This window comes from Dromaius novaehollandiae, chromosome 4 (genome assembly GCF_036370855.1).
Source record: "Dromaius novaehollandiae isolate bDroNov1 chromosome 4, bDroNov1.hap1, whole genome shotgun sequence".
Classification (NCBI taxonomy): domain Eukaryota; kingdom Metazoa; phylum Chordata; class Aves; order Casuariiformes; family Dromaiidae; genus Dromaius; species Dromaius novaehollandiae.
Window position 1 is genome coordinate 20,425,892 of NC_088101.1, and position 15,607 is coordinate 20,441,498.

Here is a 15,607-nt window from a genome sequence, read left to right on the forward strand (position 1 = left end):
GTCAGTTACACAGCTGCTACAAGCCAAATTGAAAGCTTCCAGCAAAACAAAGTTGTTGAACTTTGTGCGGCCTCTTGCTTTCACAAAGCTATATGCTACTCCTTTGGTGGAAAACAGGAAATCTTAACATTGTTTGTGCTTGATGGCACATACAATGGATCTGTTTTAGAGCAGTTTATTAACACAAAACAAAACCCAACCACTACCACCCCCATCCCCCAACTCACAGGAGAACATTCTGGCTGAAGGAGTGACGTGCCATATGTGACAAAGGATTACTGAACTTGGGAGGATAGCAAACATCTGTTAAGGGGGAAGCATCCCAAAATAAACTGTAGTCAGATGAAAATTACCAAAGCATAATGAAAAACAGGAAAAAAATTAAGTGATCCTACTACAAACATAATTTCTGTAATGCTAAAATCCCACACGTCTCTCTTCTAACAGGATGTAACAGAAAAACATTTACTTTTCTATCACTGTAAGAAGACTTGCCAATTTTGCTTCTCCTGTCTGCCATCTCATGAAGAGGAAAAAACCCAAAACCAAAAAACCTAATTTACACTTTATAACAAACCTAGTGTAGTGCTTCAGACAAGCAACAGGTATGCTAGCATTTGTTGCATCTCTTCCGAGCATCTTAGATAGTTTACTACAGCACTCTCAATTTGGAAGTTTGAGGCATCAATTTCTTAAAAAAAAAAAAAAAAAAACAACCCAACCAACAACAAACAAAAACAACACACCGCACCTGAACTTTGTCTGTCTTTGTCTGACTGACTCCAGAAACCTCAGTCATTAACAGGGTGGTGAGAGAAAAAAAGCTGAGATTGAAACCTCAAGCAGAATATTCTAGTTGGATGAGATTAGTTATTTTGTTTAAAATCTGAACAAAAGATGCCATCCATTAATCTCCCATTCAAAAAGCTGTCTTTATTCTGGCAGGATAAAATCTTGAGTACATATTTTAATCCCATTAAAAATAGTATGCTTATGTGCTTTCTTGGGTCCAAAATTCAGAAAAATCAAGGAGTAAAGCTAGAGCTTGACAAATTTTAATCCCAGCTCTAAAACCTTCTTGCAAATGTCAATGTAAACCACAATTTTCCTTAACCATGTCAGGCTCCCCAACTACATGGGGCAATATTTGCCAGAGATAAATGGACAAAGAGCTGTCTCAAGAGCAACTGACAATTTTTCAATTCTGTGATGAAAATGTATTAGTTTTTTTTCAATTCTGTGATGAAAATGTATTAGTTTTTTTTAAATTTTGTACATATTGCAACAGAAAGCTGCTATTTAGTTTCACCCTCAAGGAAAATCCAAGACCAGAAAAATTCACAAAGAATTGCTAATCTCAGGTAAGGACAGAAGATGCCTTTCAGTAGCATTACTACTAGAGCTCAGAATACACTAACACTTTAAATAAAGTCACACTTTTCCTGTATTTCTTAAGATTTTATTTATAGAAAGGTTAGAAATTCAGGTCAAGACCCATATGTTTATGGGTTTTGTTCTTCTGTAGACACTGGTTCATTCTACAGTGAGTTACAGCCATGTCTCCTGAAATTCTTGGCATACCATACCAGACTACTAAGGAAACTTTAGCTGTACCTTTGTAAAAAGTGAGATGAAAGTAGAATTTAGCAGGTTAAAAAAAAAAAAAAAAAAGCAGAATATAATTTTTAGTAGCACAAGTAACATTCATTGTGGGAGAGCATAACCACCTGCAAACATCTCAAACTGAAATCCAAGAATTAGGGGATGGAAAGGGAACTATATAGCGCAATAGAAAGTTACGAAAAAGATGAAAGCAGAAATCAGACTAAACTGACAAAGTTATATATTGAGACAGACTATCCAAATATACCTGCTAGAAACAAGCTGCACAATTCCAAAAGAAATCCATTCTGAAAACTGGAAAATGCAGCAACAGATTTTGCTAAAATGATAGCCAGTTCTCACACTTCAGGGTGCAAGTCAAACACTAACTCAGTGGTCTGTTGTTCTGTGATTCCCTGACATGAGGTTTCTCATTTCTTCTAAGAAACATTTCTAGAGGCCAATGGCCATGCCTAAAAATGAAACTCTGTTGAACAAGAGGGAATTTTAAATGGTTAAATGGTTTGTGAGGCCATCAAAAGCCTAAAAACAATTCACAGCCTGCTGATTAATTCATAATTCATCTCCTACAGTAATGCAAAATAAAAACATAACAATTATTTTGTGGTCCCTGCCTCCCGCTGTGTGTGTGTGTGCATGTGTGTGTGCACGTGCATGTGTGTGTCTCTCTCGATCAACATTTATCACCTACAATGGAGACAAAACTGTCAGTAGTAAAAGCATTTACTCATATTCTTTTTTAAAAAACTCAGTTTCAGGATAGTGGAGTTTAACAAGACATTAAACTAGAATAAGTCATTTACAGAATATTTATTAGTCATATTGCATGAATAAGCTTCACAACTGAGTAACTTTCTAGCCCCGTTCACCTCCCTGCCCCCCCCCTCTATTTTTTAAAAAAGAAAGATCACTTCCAGTCAGTAAACAAAATGTGATGCAACCTTTTGCAGCTTGGCTGGATAAGATCTTTTCCCTTCCATTTGACTAATAAGTAAGGATCTGCCATGCTACTTCAATTTGGGTTTCTTCTGATGCCCTTTCAAACATACATGAAATTATTCAGTCCTTGATTAAATGTCCTTTATTATCACACCAACATTTTGCATACCTACAGTGTTAATCCTGCTTCTGTTCTTCCTGCTCCTAAGCAGTATTCTGTGTTCCAAGTCAGACAATATTAAAAGCTTACATATTGTTAAATGCATACTGCTGGTATGTCAGAACTGTAAATATATTAAGTCCGTGCCTAGATTCTTGGTCTGGACTATGAACAAATGAACAGAGTACTTGACCAGGATGCCAGAGTACTTGTCATACGCAAACAGCTTAGAAGATCATCCTTCTGAGAGCAGGCTCTCAAGGAATCTCAAGGCTTCAGCATGAACAGAAATGTCTAGAAAGGATAGGGAGGGTCTGCTCATTCACAAAGATACAACATCTCTGTGCTCTCCAAGCTCCCCCCCCCTTTTTTTTTTAATCTAAAGAGCATACCCATTTGGTTTTTATTCATACGAAATATTTTGCTGGAAAATCCATAATGAAAATGTGCTGACATAACATGGAGCCATTAACTGTGAAATGTACACTAAAAAAAAGTAATAAAAATACTATAAAAATACATTCTCATTTCAAAATTTAGTACATCTTAAAGCAGTCTGGTTTTCAGAAAAGGCAGAGCAGCCTCATTTCAAAAAGTCTAAGCTGGCACCCAAATACTTAGCAACTAAAAATCACTAGTTTCATTTTAAAACACTAGTCCTTCAGAGTTTTAGCTTGACTGACCTTGAGTACTTTACCGTCAATCAGCAATCAAACCTTAGGTGAAACAATTCTGGGGCACCAGCTATTTATGCCATTACTCAGCATCAAAAGCCTTTCCCCTCCCCCTGAGGTTTTCAAATATACAAATAATATGGGAATTGAAAAGGAAGGATGGGAAAAGAAGTGACAGTAATACCCTAGTTTTGCCAAGGCCCCATCCCAATATTAAGTCTACTGAAATATTTTGCTCCTTTTCTGAACTAAACTTTCTGGTTATTCTAGGATGTTACTCACTTCTCTCTTCCATGCTGAATTATCACTCCATACCAAGCTGCCCCCTCCATTAACAGTCTCAACTGAAAAGGATGCTTCACCTGACACAGCTGCTTTTCAAGCTATGTATATTCAGCGTGTATTATCACAGATACAGGAGAGAAGTAGACTGCACTTGAAGCAATGTTAAAAACAAAGCATCAGTTTAAAAGCCACACACCTCTGACAAAAACACATAGAATTTTTATTTTTACAGCAAAATTGGAAGCACAAATGGTGTTCACAGCAAGTAAAAGTGATTACTGAAGCAAAACACATAATGAATAGCTCTTATTCAATGAAAATGTACACAGACCAAGTTTTTGTGTGCAGTTAATCAATTCCAGAGGCCTCTGCTTGGGTAGAAGGACACAAGCTAAGAAATACGGCCAAAATAAACTGCTTCTGCATTTTGGAAATAGCCCAGAAGTAAGGGCTTGGTTTGATCTCTCCATCACAAGTAATTTATCACTACCCTGCCAGTCTACCTCAGCTTTCCCTGCACAGCCACATAACCAGGCAAATAGACCTTTGTACTATAAAAGCAGGGAAGTGGAATAGGTCAGTCAGTTTGATCTCGTGAGTCCTGCTATAAGAAGGAAGAGGGATGAAATGCCATAAACCTTTTCTTTTTACATGTCATACAAAAACATACGCTAAGACCGAATAATTAAAAGGACAAATCCAGCAGGAAAAGTGATATTTCTATCCAACATCTCTATACCTATTACTGCTAAAAGGTTACTATAAATGAGAAGATCAATGAAAAATTATTCTCTTGATATCATTTATTTCATACATTACTGATTATTATTATATTTCATTGTTTTATGGACAGGCATTTGCTCGTCCTCTTACACACATCAGCATTCCTTCTAACACATCTTGGGAAAAAAATTTCAAAGGCCACATAGATATCACTTATTAATTTTAAATTTCTTCAGCTAATAGGAAAGATGGCTCTATATTTCCCAAAGCTTTCCACATAGATGTGAGGTGCATATCTCTCAAGAGCTGTCAGGAAGACAAGTGCTGTCAAATCAAGAAGCCATCACATTTTTTTATGCAACGCAGCAGGTGTACAGAAGTTGCACTGAACTAGACTAAAAAAATGGCTAGATGCAGAAGCAAGGGAACTAACCAGAGGACCACATCTTCAGACAGATCATACGTTGCATGGCTGTGACGAGGTACAATAATTTCAATGCTGCAGTGACAGGCCACCTGGTCTGGGAGCACATCATTCTACAATTCTTTCAGTATCTTGGAATAAGAAATTCCCTAAGAGACAGTTCATCACACTCAGTACTGCTTACTACAACTTGCTGATTCTGCAGTTTGCAGCATAGGTGACAATTACCCTGCTGCTGGAAAGGAATTCAAACAATTCAAACTGTTCTTGATTTTGAAAGCCCACAAGCAGTAGTCAGGATATCAAAAATGCAATGGCCCAGGTCCTTGCTTGGTGAAGGCACATCATTTCAATCTGCATTAAAAAAAAAAAAAATTGTAAAAATTGCTCTGACTCAGCAGTTTAGTCGAGAGGTTTTATGAAGAATTCTTCCTAGCTATAATATGATGTTGTCCTGCATTGATAAAAATGACCAGGCAAGTGGCAGAATGATGGATGACCGTACTAAGAGAAAAGGTTTACTATAAATCAGCCATCAAAGGCAATGCTACATGCTATGTTTTACTGAGAAGGAAGACCAGAAAAGGTTATATAAAGACTGTAATACATCTTGGTGTACTATGGTTCATGGCTAAGCTCTGACAGGGAAGCGCATTTTAAAGAGTAATATGAAGAGGGCCAGGGCAAATGGCAGAAGTTTCTACAAACTAACAGAATGTAAAAGACAACTGGACCAGCCATAACATCAAATTAGGATGCTGGCCAATGACAGAAGGGAAAGGAATTCACACTGCAAAATGCAAATAGTCAGATAGAGGCTGCTTGGCAAAAACAGATATATACAAGAATAAGGGGAAATAATAAGGAGAACTGAAGCAAGTTAGCAAAGAGAGAACATAATTTAATAGACAGAACATAACCACATAGAGAAGATGAATAAAAAGGCAAATTTACAAAACAACAGGAATCAGTTTAGGGGAAGAACTTGTTAGGAATACTTGGAGATGAAGAACTTGTGCCACCAACACAACCTCCAACAATATTCAATACTTGAAGAAAAAAGGTTTTGGCTTTTCTGTGTTGTAGGGTGTGTTAAAAACAACCCCCCCCCCCCCCAAAAAAAAAAAAAAAAGGCTCTACAGATATTTAGCGATCTCAAATACTAGTGAAATTTGTATCTTTTATCTTAAATTTGTGCTTCACAGTAGGAATATGCAAATACTGAAGCTCAGTATGCATTATGCAAGATCATGCGAAGTTTCCAGCTGGGTGGGAGGTACTAGTCACTTCAGCTGTTTTCCAGACTTGACATATATAAAATTGTGAAAAAATCTGCAATTAGAAACTTGGACCAGATCAAATGCTTATAACTGATCCGTCTCTGAAGAGTGGAAAGAAGAAGGGCTTTCCATTAGCATAGCTTTTCTCTTGTTAGCCTTTCAGATATTTTCAAGAAAAGAATATGAAGGAGCTTATAATTTCTGGTTTTGAGATAAAACAAAAATCAAGAAAGCTTCATAAGTAGGACATGTTGCCATGCAAAAAGGATCAAACCTCTAATATATCTGTTGGTTCCTACATCAGCAATCAAAAAACTTTGCATAAAGACTAATATAGATAACATATCTAGGTATCTGTCTAAAGAGTATCCCAAACCATGTAACACTCTCAAACTACCAAAGAGCAAGAAAGATATCATTCAAGCATAAGGCATTATTAATTTCCCACAAATATAGCACCTGTAAACAGGAAGGATAATAACCATCTTGCTTAGGCACTCACATTTAAAACTGCTTTCATTTCTAACAAAATCCTCTTGCCATTTGGCATCACAGTAGATAAATTACTGAGATGCAAAGCTTTTGGTGTTTACCACGACTCAAGTCTACGCTAATGTTTGACCGTACAAACGTTGTCAACATACACTTCTAAATGATTTAAAGTTTGCTGCATAACTGACCTAAGTCAGAAGGAAAAAGATTTCCCTATCCTGTGATAAAGCTCTCTGACACCCCCATTCAAATTTAGTAACGAAAGTGTTTAAGTAGTACACTCCTAAACAGTGTTATTCGTCATAATGAAAAAAGGACCATCCTTTGCAAGTTAGTGTCGTTTCAGGGTTATGTTTCTAGCAGAGATGTTTATGGTTTGTCCTCTATTAGCTTACACGATTGCCAAGTTTGTTTCCTTAGAACTAGTTTACCAATTAAAGACATAACAGAAGAAACACCTAGCAGAGTTTTTAATTTTAGAAGAAAACTTACTCTCTTTAATCCACCTACCTAAAAAGCAGTCTTATTTAACTGTGAACTCTAATATGCATGTGTACAAAGTGGAGAAAAACTAAGATGCAATTAGTACATTTCTGATTGCAGAAAGCATAAACTACAGCTCAGCATTAATTGAATTTTTGTTTCAGTTCAAAAAAAATTTCTATTTTGTAGCTTTGTTAGCAAACAATTCTTCAGATTGAGTTTAAAAAATATTTTATTCAAAGATACTTTTTGTCACTTTGTATTTTTGGCTAGAATTTGGGCAGCATCGCTGCCCAAAATCACATAATAGTAGAGGTTGGAAGGAACCTCTGGTGATCATCTAGTCCAACCTCCCAGCTCAAGCAGGGTCACCTACAGCATGTTGCCCAGGACCCTGTCCAGACAACTTTTGAACATCTCCAAGGAAGCAGACTCCACAACCTCTCTGGGCAAAATACCTAGATTTTTCCCCCATTTGTATAAACTACTGATCTGACTAGAAAAATGCATAGGTAGAATTCTTCTTTGAACTCTTTAATGCCACCTCATGATTGTGAAAATTATACATAATACAACATTTCAGAATTGGCCTTTCACTTTTCTGTAAAATAAAACAATGGCTACTATAAACTCATGCAGAAAGTAATGAACAGTATTTTACCACTACCTGGTAATCCACCCGTGTCCCTGTGTACTCTCCATACTTTAAATTTTCAATTCTAAGAAATTTAATAAATATTCTAGTATGCATTCTACTTGGATGCTAATGGTTGCTAGAGTGAGAGACAGAACACAACAGGTTCTAGTTCAATCAGATGAAGGAAGTAAATGTCGAGACTTGTCTTTCTGTAACAGTTCTCAAAAGTACAATGTAAGATAGCAAGCTGGACCTCCCCTGAAGAGCTCTTCCAACACTCCTGCTCTTAGGCTCCTGGGAGTCCCTTAAAAGTGTCTCAACAGCCAGTGCGGCTGCAGCCATCCCCTTCAAAACCATCTGCTGTTTTAACTAGAATTCAGTTTCACTACAACTTTTAACTTGCATACTTCAACAGCTTTGAATGAGATGGCTCAGAATTTGAGACAGCTCTGCCTGGAGCTGAAGCATTAACTGAAAGTTTATTGCAGAATATACCACTGGCACGTGCATCACTGACTGGAAGACCTACAAACAGATGACACTATACTGGTGGGGAAAAAACAACATAAGGGCCTTTTCAACATATGGATGGAAGAAACAGTAAGAGATTGTCTGGCTCTTTGCCTTGCTCTGAGACCAAATAATATGTGACTAACCTATACCCTACAACAAATGCTTATTTTTGCAATGACAGAGGTTTCACCTGACACACCCCTGATGTGTACTTAGTTTTACTAAGTTTTGTACTAAGTTTTACTCATTTATCACTATTTTCAGAATACAGACAACATTCTTCACATACGATGCAAGTGCAAGCCTTTCCCAGTTTGGATACCAGTCCTGTCCTTCCTGAACAAGTTTTGCTGTTCCATGCTAATACTCCAGTCCTGAAATTTACTGCAAACTTGCAAGAGTTTAAGCTCTGTGAATATGGGTAAGTAAGCCAAAAGGAACTGACAGAAATCACAAAGTATGATAGAGCTAAGAATTCACTTAAAGAGCATTTCTTGTTTCTCAGTCCTTATTTTAGCCAAAATATTTTCCTGTCTCTCAGACTGCAGTGCTGTTTCAATTCTGTATTTAAGCAGGTATGGGTCTCTATTAACAAGACTAGATATACACACACCAAAAATATATCTACAATCACATACAGATCTACTGATAATGTAAATTTTAATCAAGGATTTTTAACACTGCAGTATTTCTTGGAGCCCAAGAGCCCCCCCTTTTCATAGCAGTGGTTCATTTGGCCACCAAAACTTTCTGCAAACACTCAGCATCAATGGTACTAACAACTTTGTCACTTTCATTTTCCTGAAAAAAATAATCTTTCCACTATTGGTTAACGTTATTTTTGCAGCTCATTTTAAATCTCTCCTCAATTCACAAGTAGAGAACTAAAGATTATTGGGAAGACCATTTAAATCTTACAAACATATTCTGCATAACAAAGATATAAAGAGATACCCTATTAGCCACCTTGCTCTGTCAGCAACATTTTCCACATTTTTAGAAGGAAATAAGTCAAGGGCATACTCTTGCTTTCTAAGCACTAGTCAGATGCTGAACCAATTGGTATGCTCATAACTTTAATAAAACTGAAAAAAGAGGGGAAGATTTTCCTGAAATACCTTTATAGAAAGAAAACAGTTCAACTGATCGAGAAGCAAAGCTAAGATAAAGGGTCCTGAATTTTGTGTCCCCATGCCCCAAAATGCTGTATGTTTGACAGGTCTACCTAATTGTACTTTGGTTTTTTTTCCCTGCCCCAGGGTAAAGTTGTACAAAAGCCTACATGACTAATGCATGTACTATTCCATCCTCTGAATTCCCCTTTTGCTATGAAGAGTACATACAGCTTGTATCAAGGAACAAGAGATGCAAGTTGCACAATACACACTGATTTTAAGACATGTACTGGGAAGATTCTACTGATGAAACCACTTTTCCCCTTTTTTATTATCTACTATATCTCTAGACAGACAGTCTTTTGCTAAAGGATATGCATTTGATTTTCTTCTGCAAGTGATGAGTACAGAGTAGCAAGGACACAAATATAAATAATATAAAGCACTTGAGCTTTTTTTCTCTTTAGTGTTTCACCCAAATCAACATTTCTCTACAGTCCCAAGAAGGTGGAAGCCATAGAACTGCATGTTGCTCATGTAGCTACAAGCAGAAAATGTGAATAATTAAAGAATTCACAGCTCTAGGTAAAATGACATCAATTTTACAGAATTTGACACTACAGAACAGCCTTGGTGAGCAGGTGTGCCCTAACAAATTGCTCTGCTTCTGTACCAAAGCCAGCTCCCAACCCACAGTGGGCTGTAAGCCATAAAAAAAGGAATTTTTTTAAAATAAAAGCAGCTATGCACAGTTTTTGCTTCATAAATGCCATTATTTACCAACAATAAATCTTCATGAATTGTATTATAAAATATGCCTGCCATTTGTTTTTAAAAAAAGCCATCTAGCATAACAAGGATGGGGAATATGTTGAGATTAAAATGGTTCTATAAATACCAGTCCAATCTATATGTGCTAAGAAAAATAAAAGTGTTATTTACTTTTTATTTAAGATATCTTTTGATATTTTAAATTTAATTTTTTATATTATGGAGTTACACCACCATCATCATGCACATTATAGTATAAAGACCAAAACACTGTTTTTCCTTCAGATACACCATAATTTGGAAAAGCAGACCAGTTCCACTAACTCTAAGATAAATCACTTTGCAGTGTCATCTTTCATAAAGGAGAAAGGTTTTGAACCTGGACAATTTACAACAAAGCCACATGTCAAGACTTGACTGTTGAAGTTATGAAAAAAGTTCCCTTTTAAAAGAGCAGTTATGACTTTTCTCCCCTAGAGCCTTAATCAAAGAAACAGGACATTTTACATCTTCAAAATTGTATGATAGAAAGTTAGACCTTATTCCAAAGAGTAGATTACCTTGATTTTTCTACTGCTTACTGACAGATGGAGGACTCCACTGTATCCCTTTCAACCTCTTCAAAGTTGGTGTTTTGACCTCAAACATAGCTTAAATTTTTATCTAAGGGGAAGATAAAGAAGAGTAAAACAACTTAACTCGGAACAGGCACCGTACATCCACAAACTCAGTGTGGGCTTGGTGGCCAACTGCCATTTATTCCTCCGACCAAATCTTAAATCAACTGAACACTGAACCACAATAAATTCTGCCAAGATAAAGTTGTATGGATCGCAAATGTGGGTAGATAAAGGTTTTTCATGAAGAAAAGGAGTGGAAAGTAAAATGGTAGCTATCAAGGGATTACATATGCACCTAAAGTAGAGTTGGGGAGTTCTTTGATGTGCATCTGATTTTGCTGCTGTTAGCAGAAACACATCTGTCTGAACTGCACCATACGACATTAGTGTAGGTTTTCCACTATTTTCTAACGCTTAGTTCATTTCTGAGCTGCATGTAATCCTTCTAAGCATTTATATGGCTTTTGCAGTCATGGAATTGAGCTTTTTGGTATATCACTATGATGACAACAGATGTAATTGTTTCTTCCATGTTACAGAGATTCCATCTCTTGGGGAATAATTTTTTTCATCATTTACTACTAATTAGATCTTTGACTACATGTTGATACATCTTAAGGCCTCACGCCTGTATCTCAAAGTAGAACCCTTTATGTTTTCCACTTCGACTGTTTTACTGCAGCTCCTTGTTGCACTGGACTGCTTTTCCACAGCCAGTCTTTCTGGACTTGGTATCTGAGATTCTTCCTTTGGAAGCACTGACCAGAATAAAGACAGCAAAGAGACACATTCCTTTGGGACATAAAAAGAAAGAAAGAACAAAGAAACCCTCCTTCACCCCAAAAACTACAGAAGATGAGGTTATGGTATGAACTAATCAACAAAGCTTAGTTAAGAGCATAGATTGCGAGTTTGTTCTCCTGTCTAGACTGGGTGTTTACCTATTCTCTAATCGTACCTGTCCCAGTCTTTTCATAAATTGCCTAAGCCCTTTTCAAGACCATAACAAAACTCAGTATTTCCCTGATGATTTTGGAATGGACTACATTCCTCTGGAAGAAGATCTGCTTGCTAGGCCCCTGCTAGGCTGAGTCAGGGTTTGAGTCAATTGGTCTATGGGATCCTTCAACTGTTTGCAGAGAGCTGTATACATCTGGCTGCTTCCTTCTTGGGTCTATTTCCTAAAAACAGATGCCAGGGACTCTGTACCACTAACAGTAACTCAGTAAAGAACTCGGTAACCAAGCTGAGCTACAATAATCACAGTTTTAGGACTTGCATAGCACACCTTATCACACAGACTAAAGGAAAGATGTTAAAGACTAAGATATAAGCAAAATCGCAAGTTTTAAAGTAAAACTACCCGGTCGGCGCTCAAGACATGAAAGAGCCATCTGGATTGCGGATTTGCTGATTTACAGGATGCAGACACATCCAAACTGGCTTACTACAAGTAGCCATTGGTCTGGAAGCACAGAGTCCTGCTTATGTTGATGGTACCTTGGGAATCACTCCACAGTAGTGTCATATTATCATTAACTTCTCATTTCCCTGCCACACTGTCCTCCTGTAAGTCACATTTAGATAACAGAAAAACAAAGGTAATGCATAATATATTTGCTCTCTTTGTATCACCTAAATGGGATGATATTTGTTAAATTTCAAAACTACACACAAAGAATTTGCAGTAACTCCAGGGTTGGTCTTGCTTGTTTGTCTGAAATAGTACCTCCCAAATCTTCTTTGACATTTATGTTGTCTGAATAAAGTTTGTGTTTACAAAACTCTGTTAACTATAAAGAGAAAAGAACTAATGTATTTTTATACCTTTCCTGAAAGAAAAAATAAAAGCATAAAAAAACCCCAACCCTTGGGGTAGTAATTTCATGAACAATAAAATTTTACCTACATTACAGCAGTCTCTTAATGTCCCCTTTATACAGTCCCATCAGGAATGAAGTAGGATTTTTGTTATTACAGCAACAGGGATTTTCCAGCATTCTTAATTAAAACGTGTATTTTCTGTAACCATCCATAGTCTGTGAAATACTACAAAAAGAACTCCCCATATATGAGAATAACGTTAAAACTAAATATTACTAAAGTACTTAAAAATTCTGAGTAGTATTGGTGCTCCTACAAATTTGGAATAATAATGTTAATCACAAGTCTTATCAATTACACCATTGTGATCGACACAGAATGAAAACTAAATTCCTTTTGTGCAGTGACATATCATTTCTGTTCTCCCTATAATTATGGGTATAAGCATCAGAATACAAAAGAACCTTGTTAAACCAACAGCTCTCAAACATAAAAATATACCCTTGAAATAACATTAGCTACAACTATAGCTAACTTGCAAGTAGAGAAAAGGGTACAGATGAAAAATGAGGGCTTTGCCATTCTAAGCAATCAAGGTCAAGGAATTCTGAAAGGAACACAAGGTCCAAAGTATGGCTTTGATAACAACATGCTACTAATGAACATAAAAAAAAAAAAAAAAAAAACCCAAAACAAAAAACCCCTAGTCAGAACCACTGTTCTTTTCTGCCACTATAGAAGATACGGGCAAACATTTGTGAAGGTACAACATACAGTATCGTTTACATTTTTTGATGTAAACACTGTAATGTCACAGGCTCCATTAGATCAAACTATTTTTAGCCAAAGACAATATTGTCAAAGGCCAATTCATAACATAACAAACCCATAGCATAATGTGGCCTTTCACAACAGAAATGCTCTCAGTGCTAAGGCATGGTTATTTTTCTGCATGGATTCTTTATACACTGAGAAGAATAACTGTCAACTCTAGCAACTGAAAGATTATAAGGATAAGCAACAATCATTCTTGTAAGCAAAGTCTAAAGTAATCCCTCCACTCACTTCAAAAGAAGTTTACAAATGCACATTTAGAAAACTTACAGGCAAATTCCTACATTTTGCATTTAAACTTGACTGGACAAACTATATCCACAGAACACAGCATTCTAGATCTCCCACCTCATTTCCTAGCAATCTCCTTGTGCACGGGCACGTTCTACCATACAGAGCAAATCTTTAGCCGTAAGTACTTTTGCACTGCCAGATCAGACTCAAAAATCTACCCAAAGGTACAGTGGTTTGGTAATTACGGTGACATAGTATCCCAAGTCTGAGGAAAGAGAAGCCTTCATACAACTGAAATACAGATCATCTCAATGCCCAACTAGTTTAACACCTGCCAAGGTTCAAATAAACCTCTGCCAAAGGTAGCCAAAGTCGCAAGAATAACGTTTCTTCAGATGAAATTACCTTAGACTGATAAAATGATGGTAGAATCACTCAACTACATCAAGTACGACAGAACTATTGTGCATTCCTCTAGTGCACGGTGACATACTACCCTAGAGTTAAAATCCTGATCCAGTCTTAAATATGGTGTTACTAGCCCTATGCCAAGTAAAGAAAACAGCAAGTTTCCTCGTATCATCATCTCTACTCAGTAAAATTCAAATATTTGATACTTTAAGGTAGCATTTTATAATTTGCTTTTACTTTTTTCTTCCTGGCCACAAAGGTCAATTTTTACATGAAGCCATAGGCAAAGAACGGTAACCATAAAGGAATATTCATTTTTAATATTATTCTGGACAAAATGAGGTTTCTGGTACAGAGAGAACTCCTGAAAATAGCAAGTAATGCCTATTATACAGATAAAATATGGTCAGTGCCTCGAGATGGGCACTGTAAAGGATTTTCAGGACCACGTGTTCAATAATGGCACTGTGTCCCTTTTTTTCTATCATTAACTTCATTAAACAACAATTGAAATTGCATTATGTGCAGCGACCTCAAAATAAAGCAGTTTTTTTTTTTTTTTAATTAAGATATGTATTTTTAGAACCAACTAGGGTAGGAACAAGAAACGTGTTTTTAAAAAAGAAAAACAAAAAAAAAAACCCAAAAAACATTCCATGAAGTTGCAAGATTGCAGTAAAATAGCTTTATCAGACTGTAAGGTAAGTCACTTTCACTGGCAGCCTGAGATAAGCCATGCTGGTGCATAGAAAGCTTAAAAACCACAGGAGTTTCAGGCTGTTGAGCAACAATTGATTTTAGATTGAAATTATTGCAGATGTTTTGAACAACAAAATCTCTTCCTCAGGGTGACCCAGTTTTGGGTGAAGGTTGTCTGTAAATTAGTTTCAGCAAATTCTCAGGCATGGTGCACAATTTATTTTAATGAAGATAATGAATATCCTGGTTGGAAGACATCGGTGACAAAAAGCCTAAGCAGTCAATACTACTTCATCAGAAATAAGACTTAGGTTAGAAAGAAAAAGCACAAGGCCATGATAAATTATATGTTCAAAGAAGCTACTGATTACTGAAGTCTTAGCTAGCCCTGTAACATTTTAAGTCACACTAGTACTTTCATCTTCATTCTCTCCTCCTTCAGTAGTCACTTTATGATATGCTTTGGATTAATCTCACGATATTCAATTGTGACACTGTTAGCATCCAAAAACATTGCAGACATCAACGATACTTTAAAAATGCTTTTCAAAAGTTAACACCACTCTACTGAAATGTTATCTATTGGAATATCAGCAAAGTTAACATAAACCACAATCAGCAGAAAACACACACATTATAATACTACAGATTTTTTCGATTTAGTTCTACTATATATATATAAACATGTATTATGAGAAGTAATATGTTCTTATACATGACCTCAGCACAAAGTACTTCAACTGTCAGTAGATCAGCTGGTTCAAGATAAACTGAAATATATAATTTAGAACCACTCAAAGAAAAAATATCAGGAGAAATGACCTTAGGCAAGAAAATAAGTAAAATATTAATGAACCTATATTTAG

The 15,607-nt window shown here is 36.4% G+C and overlaps 1 protein-coding gene across 6 annotated transcripts in view; it reads right to left on the reverse strand.

Moving 5' to 3' along the window:
• TBCK (TBC1 domain containing kinase) overlaps positions 1–15,607 on the reverse strand; it is a 114,446-nt gene that overhangs the window by 37,173 nt on the left and 61,666 nt on the right. The window lies entirely within an intron of this gene.